Below are 6,000 nucleotides of genomic sequence, written 5' to 3' on the forward strand. Positions count from 1 at the left end.
TCTCGATTTGGGGTCCGGGGACCACTGGCCAAATCTCAAAATACTATAAATACTTATTTTCCACCATAATTTGCAAATAAATTAATTAAAAATCCTACAATATGATTTTCTGGATTTTTTTTCTCATTTTGTCTGTCATAGTTGAAGTGTACCTATGGTAAAAAAATTACAGGCCTCTCTCATCTTTTTAAGTGGGAGAACTTGCACAATTGGTGGCTGACTAAATACTTTTTTGCCCCACTGTATATACACTACCGTTCAAAAGTCACTTAGAAATGTCCTTGTTTTCCATGAAAACATACATGAAATTAGTTAGGAATAGGAAATATAGTCAAGACGTTGACAAGGTTAATAAATAATGATTTTAAATTGAAATAATAATTGTGTCCTTCAAACTTTGCTTTCGTCAAAGAATCCTCCATTTGCAGAAATTACAACCTTGCAGACCTTTGGCATTCGAGTTGGCTTGATGGGCACTTCTTACGTACCATACAGTCAAGCTGCTCCCACAACAGCTCAATAGGGTTGATATCCGGTGACCGTGTTGGCCACTCCATTATAGACAGAATACCAGCTGACTGCTTCTTCCCTAAATAGTTCTTGCATAGTTTGGAGCTGTGCTTTGGGTCATGGTCCTGTTGTAGGATGAAATTGGCTCCAATTACGCACCGTCCACAGGGTATGGCATGGCGTTGCAAAATGGAGTGATAACCTTCCTTCTTCGAGATCCCTTTAATCTTGTACAAATCTCCCACTTTACCACCACCAAAGCACCCCCAGACCATCACATTGCCTCCACCTTGCTTGACAGATGGAGTCAAGCACTCCTCCAGCATCTTTTCATTTTTTCTGCATCTCACAAATGTTCTTCTTTGTGATCCGAACACCTCAAACTTAGATTCGTCTGTCCATAACACTTTTTTCCAATCTTCTTCTGTCCAGTGTCTACGTTCTTTTGCCCATCTTAATCTTTTATTTTTATTGGCCAGTCTGAGATATGGCTTTTTCTTTGCAACTCCTTTCTTTGCAAAGGCCAGCATCCCGGAGTCGCCTCTTCACTGTTGACGTTGAGGCTGGTTTTGTGGGTACTATTTAATGAAGCTGCCAGTTGAGGACTTGTGAGGCATCTGTTTCTCAAACTAGACACACTAATGTACTTGTCCTCTTGCTCAGTTGGGCAACGGGGCCTCCCACTCCTCTTTCTATTCTGGTTAGTGCCAGTTTGCTCTGTTCTGTGAAGGAGTAGTGCACAGCGTTGTACGAGATCTTCAGTTTCTTGGCAATTTCTCTCATGGAATAGCCTTCATTTCTCAGAATAACAGACTGACGAGTTTCAGAAGAAAGTCTATAGAAGGCCAGTTGTATTGCTTCTTTAATCAGAACAACAGTTTTCAGCTGTGCTAACATAATTTAAAAAGGCTTTTCTAATTATCAATTAGGCTTTTAAAATTATAAACTTGGATTAGCTAACACAATGTGCCATTGGAACACAGGAGTGATGGTTGCTGATAATGGGCATCTATCTGTACACCTATGCAGATATTCAATAAAAAAATCTGCCGTTTCCAGCTACAATAGTCATTTACAACATTAACAATGTCTACACTGTATTTCAGATCAATTTTATGTTATTTTAGTGGACAAAACATGTGTTTTTCTTTCAAAAACAAGGACATTTATAAGTGACCCCTAACTTTTGAACGGTAATGTATATATATAAATATATATATATTTACATGTAATTATTTTATGAATGTTACTAATAACAACAGATTAAAAACATTTTGGCCAAGGGATCTGTGGATTAAGTTCAGAGGGGACAATACATGTAGGCCTAATATTATTGACCTACAATTCAGGTTGGTAGCACTGTCCTGCAGTCAAATGACTACTGGCCTCATGGGTGCAATGATATTCATATTTTTCATAAATGAACCTCGTTTTCAATAGATTGAATTCAATAAATTCAATAGATTTCAACTCTATATCTGACATGGTACAGGTGTCTCATTTTTTAAAGCCCATAACCATGTGTGTGAAGTATATACTTTGGTTTCAAAGTAGATTTGTTTAAGACTGCCAAGAAACACTCTGTGACCCTGATTTAGCCCACTGCAGTAAAAGGTTAACCCTGGGCAACATGGGCATGGGAGGCTCACAGGGATATTGGTATCCACAGTACTCCATCAATTATATATTTGTTTACATGAATGCACTGCAATTTTTAAATATTTTTTTATTGAACCTTTTTTAAGTTGGCAAGTCAGATAAGAACAAATTCTTATTTACAATGACGGCCTATACAGGCCAAATCCGACGACGCTGGGCTAATTGTGCGCCGCCCTATGGGACTCCCAATCATAGCCGGTTGTGATACAGCCTGGATTCGATCCAGGGTGTCTGTAGTGACGCCTTAAGCACTAAGATGCAATGCCTTAGACCGCTGCGCTACTCGGGAAAAACTGTACAATGTGTGTAGAATTGCAGGATATTAGCTTTAAAGTTGGACCAACAAACAATCTCTCTGCCCCATGATAAAATGCATAGAACTGCAGGCAATTAGCTAGAAAACTGCTAAATGTTCTCTCAGATGCCAGTAGGTGGACTTTAAAATGTTCCATCACAAGGCCTGAGACCTGGTTCGTCCGACCATGTACAACACTGGAGTTGTGTTCTGATTATCAGGAGGGTCCCTTACAAATTTGCTATCACAAAAGGGTTCCACAGCCCCAAATAGTTTGAGAACCCGTTAAGCCAAGATGCAGGCTGAACAGATATAGAGTCCTGTGTGGCTCAGTCGGTAGAGCATGGCGCTTGCAACGCCAAGCGTCGTGGGTTCGTTTCCCACTGGGGCCACCCATATGTAAAAGTAGTGGCCCCAGCCGACTTGTAAGTCGCTTTGGACAAAAGCGTCTGCTAAATGGGATATATTATTATTATTATTATTATAAACATTATTTTGTCCCCATGTCAATAGATTTTGTAAACAGCAGGGGAAACACAGAGGTTGATTAGGGAGATAACAATAATGGACTGAATACTGGCCTGTAGGACTTACATCATGTGGAACCTAAGTCACAGCCTTGCTGGCATACATTCTATGTCTGTTGTGTCAATTGATTGTATGTATTTATGTGGAATCAGCAGCACTCTTTAATTGTCCAAGTCAAATTTCCCCTCTGGGACAATGAAGTATATCAAATCAAATTATATGCAAGATGAGAGAGCAACTTACATCTTAGATGCAAGGGCATAGTACAAAATGATGTGGCTAGTAGCACCAGTGGCTAATAGCCTGGCATAAAAGCATTGCATTTCAGTCAACAGTAGCATTGTCTAATAGCCCCAGTAGCTAAAAAGGCCAACCTGAAGACTATAGTGATTCTGAATGATGTAAAGGCCTACATCATTACAGAAGTTGGTCAATATGAAACTGATACATAGAACATTGAGAATAGTTAGACATCTACTGTGTCATGTTTTCTCATTGTTTAGCATTTTCAGTTAATTTACTTGATTCTGTTTCCTGTGTGATCTGTGATGGAAAACACCTGCAGCCTATACTATACCCTAGTTTATGCTGTGTGATCAATGAAGCAGGCTACTCATGTTACTGTATATTTGAAAGCAAATCTATGTAAGGATATGGCATCCGGCTTGGTTTCTCCTGCATCCTCATTCATTCATACAAAAAAAGGGAGTGGTCAAAAGACAAGCAATAGTGTTTATTCATTTTATTGACAATATCCTATAAAAGTGTTTATTCTTTACAACTTTGTTTATGACACAATATTACAGTGCATGATGAAGAGTCAATTAGTGCATAATGTTGCCCTTTTTCTTTCACACATGATGTGATCTTCAATATACAACAAATAGCCTACATGATATAGGCAATGCCGTGTATACAGATTAGTACATTTTTGTCATTTAGCAGACGCTCCCATCCAGAGCGATTTAGCGTTTGCTAAATGAAGTAACTTGCTCAAGGGCACGGACAGATTTTCCCCTTCTAGTCAGCTCGGGGATTCAAACCTGCGATCTTTCAGTTACAGCCCCAACGCTCTACATGCTGTCCTACCAAGTAAGTATTAGTATAGTATATAATGGATAGAAATACATTATAATAGCTGTCAATATGACCTAGTACTTTAATAATAGCCTACTATAAACATCAAATAGGGTGTTCTTCAAATGTGAAAAACAAGTTAAACTCATCAAACCCGTGTGACCTGTATAAATCAAACCCCACTGCGCACAGACGTCAGTTCCACGTCTAGTTCTGAATTGCACAATTCACCAAAAAATATCACCATGTCATTGGATTCAGGTTAAAAAAGAGACAGTGTCCTTACGTTGATGACTTTTTACAAATCCAATCAGTTTTCCACTCATTCAACGTCATCACATAGATTTTTCGGGGGTTGAAATAACGTGGAAACAGCGCTGATTCAACCAGTTTTTTGCCCAGTGGGAGTGGGACACCAACCAACTAGTGGAACTGAAAGGAACCATGATAAAAGACTCAATAATGTTATTGTAAAAATCAGTGTACACATTGTACAGTGCAAGCAGTAATTGACACACGAAAACATAACATAAACCAAGCCTGTTCGTGTTAATTCCACTCCACATGACGTCCTCATCATGGTCCAATGTGTTTGGTACTCACTGAACCTCTCGAATGGGTTCAAGACATCCGCCTGTCAGTACTGCTGTCCAACTGTAAATACTCTGCAGGATCCGCGTCTTGGACATACATGAGACCACCAAATGAATCCACCATTCCCATCAGCGCTGCGAGGACAGTGAACGCTGTCCCGATGAAAAACATATTCAAGACGTCTGTCATCATAGCTTCTCCAGTGAAATGGACGTGGTCTTGGGTTGGACAACCGCAGCGTCACTTTCACAAATATAAATAATATTAATTACATCTATTTTGTTTGTACTCTTTTCCATGTATTTTTCAAAACGTATACTAAATTACTATTACATAACCGGAAACGCAACCACACATTAACCGCGTGGTGGGAAAGTAGACTACCAAAGTAAACGCTGCCAGAAACTGTTGAGTACTTACAATATGCCTGCCGATTTTAAACTTCAACTTGTGCAGAGTAGTTTAACTCCCGACCCAAGGTTGGCGTGGAAGACAGACTTTCCTTGTTATGACGAAACAGGCTTTAGATATTCATCAAGTTTTCTTTAAAACAGTCGAGGTAAATACGTTACTCTCCTCTTGATATCAGGCGGCAATGTCATGATGCATCGCAGTGCTCTCTTGCTTCAAAGCTTGTGTGTAATGACATCATCAAATCGATGGGAATTTCCAATTGTTGATACATAGGCCTGCAAATTATTTAATTTTAGTCTCTTTCACAGATAACTCACGCAAGATGGCAGAAAATGCTACCGAAGTCTGATTGGACTTGGATGGACTACTTGCCTGTGTGATAAGACAAGTGCTCTACATATTTTATATTTAGCCTATTCCCATCCCGCCAAGAAATAAAATGACATAGCAGTTAAGGATATAACCACCCTCGACTCTAGTTGTTTGACAATCCACTCAATAAGTAGCTCTGGGAAGTTAGGAGTTGTTGCACAATGCATTCTTTCCCACAGTTCTGAGACACATTTTGCTTTAGGCTATTTTCTGTGTGCGTCAAAGAGAGTGATTACACATACATTAATAGGTTCAGCTTCATACTCTGTGGTTTTCTTTTACAGTGCTATTAACATACACCAACATACCCCTTGAGTAACCTTTCAGGCTTTCATATATAATCAGACAGATGTACACTGAAAAGGGAACTTCCACATTAGGCTGGTGATTTGGGTATTAGTTTCGCCCAGCAAATTTCACAATTTAAGCTTCAGCTTTCTGTAGAATCAGTGAATCAAACAACCAATGAGTCAGTATTGTTGTAGGCCTATTGTGGCCTGTCTCCTGCTATTTGCGGTCAGTCAGTCATACACTCTCATGTTTCTCCAAGG

At 39.4% G+C, this 6,000-nt stretch overlaps 1 long non-coding RNA gene across 1 annotated transcript; it reads right to left on the minus strand.

Annotated features, from left to right (window-relative positions):
• Positions 1–3,719: 3,719 nt before the first annotated feature.
• LOC135514574 (uncharacterized) lies at positions 3,720–5,651 on the minus strand. Its single transcript, XR_010451701.1, has 2 exons — positions 5,084–5,651; positions 3,720–4,906 (listed from the first exon to the last, which is right to left on the minus strand). It is a non-coding gene; the product is annotated as an uncharacterized LOC135514574 (long non-coding RNA).
• Positions 5,652–6,000: the final 349 nt, after the last annotated feature.

This window comes from Oncorhynchus masou, chromosome 26 (genome assembly GCF_036934945.1).
Source record: "Oncorhynchus masou masou isolate Uvic2021 chromosome 26, UVic_Omas_1.1, whole genome shotgun sequence".
NCBI lineage: Eukaryota > Metazoa > Chordata > Actinopteri > Salmoniformes > Salmonidae > Oncorhynchus > Oncorhynchus masou.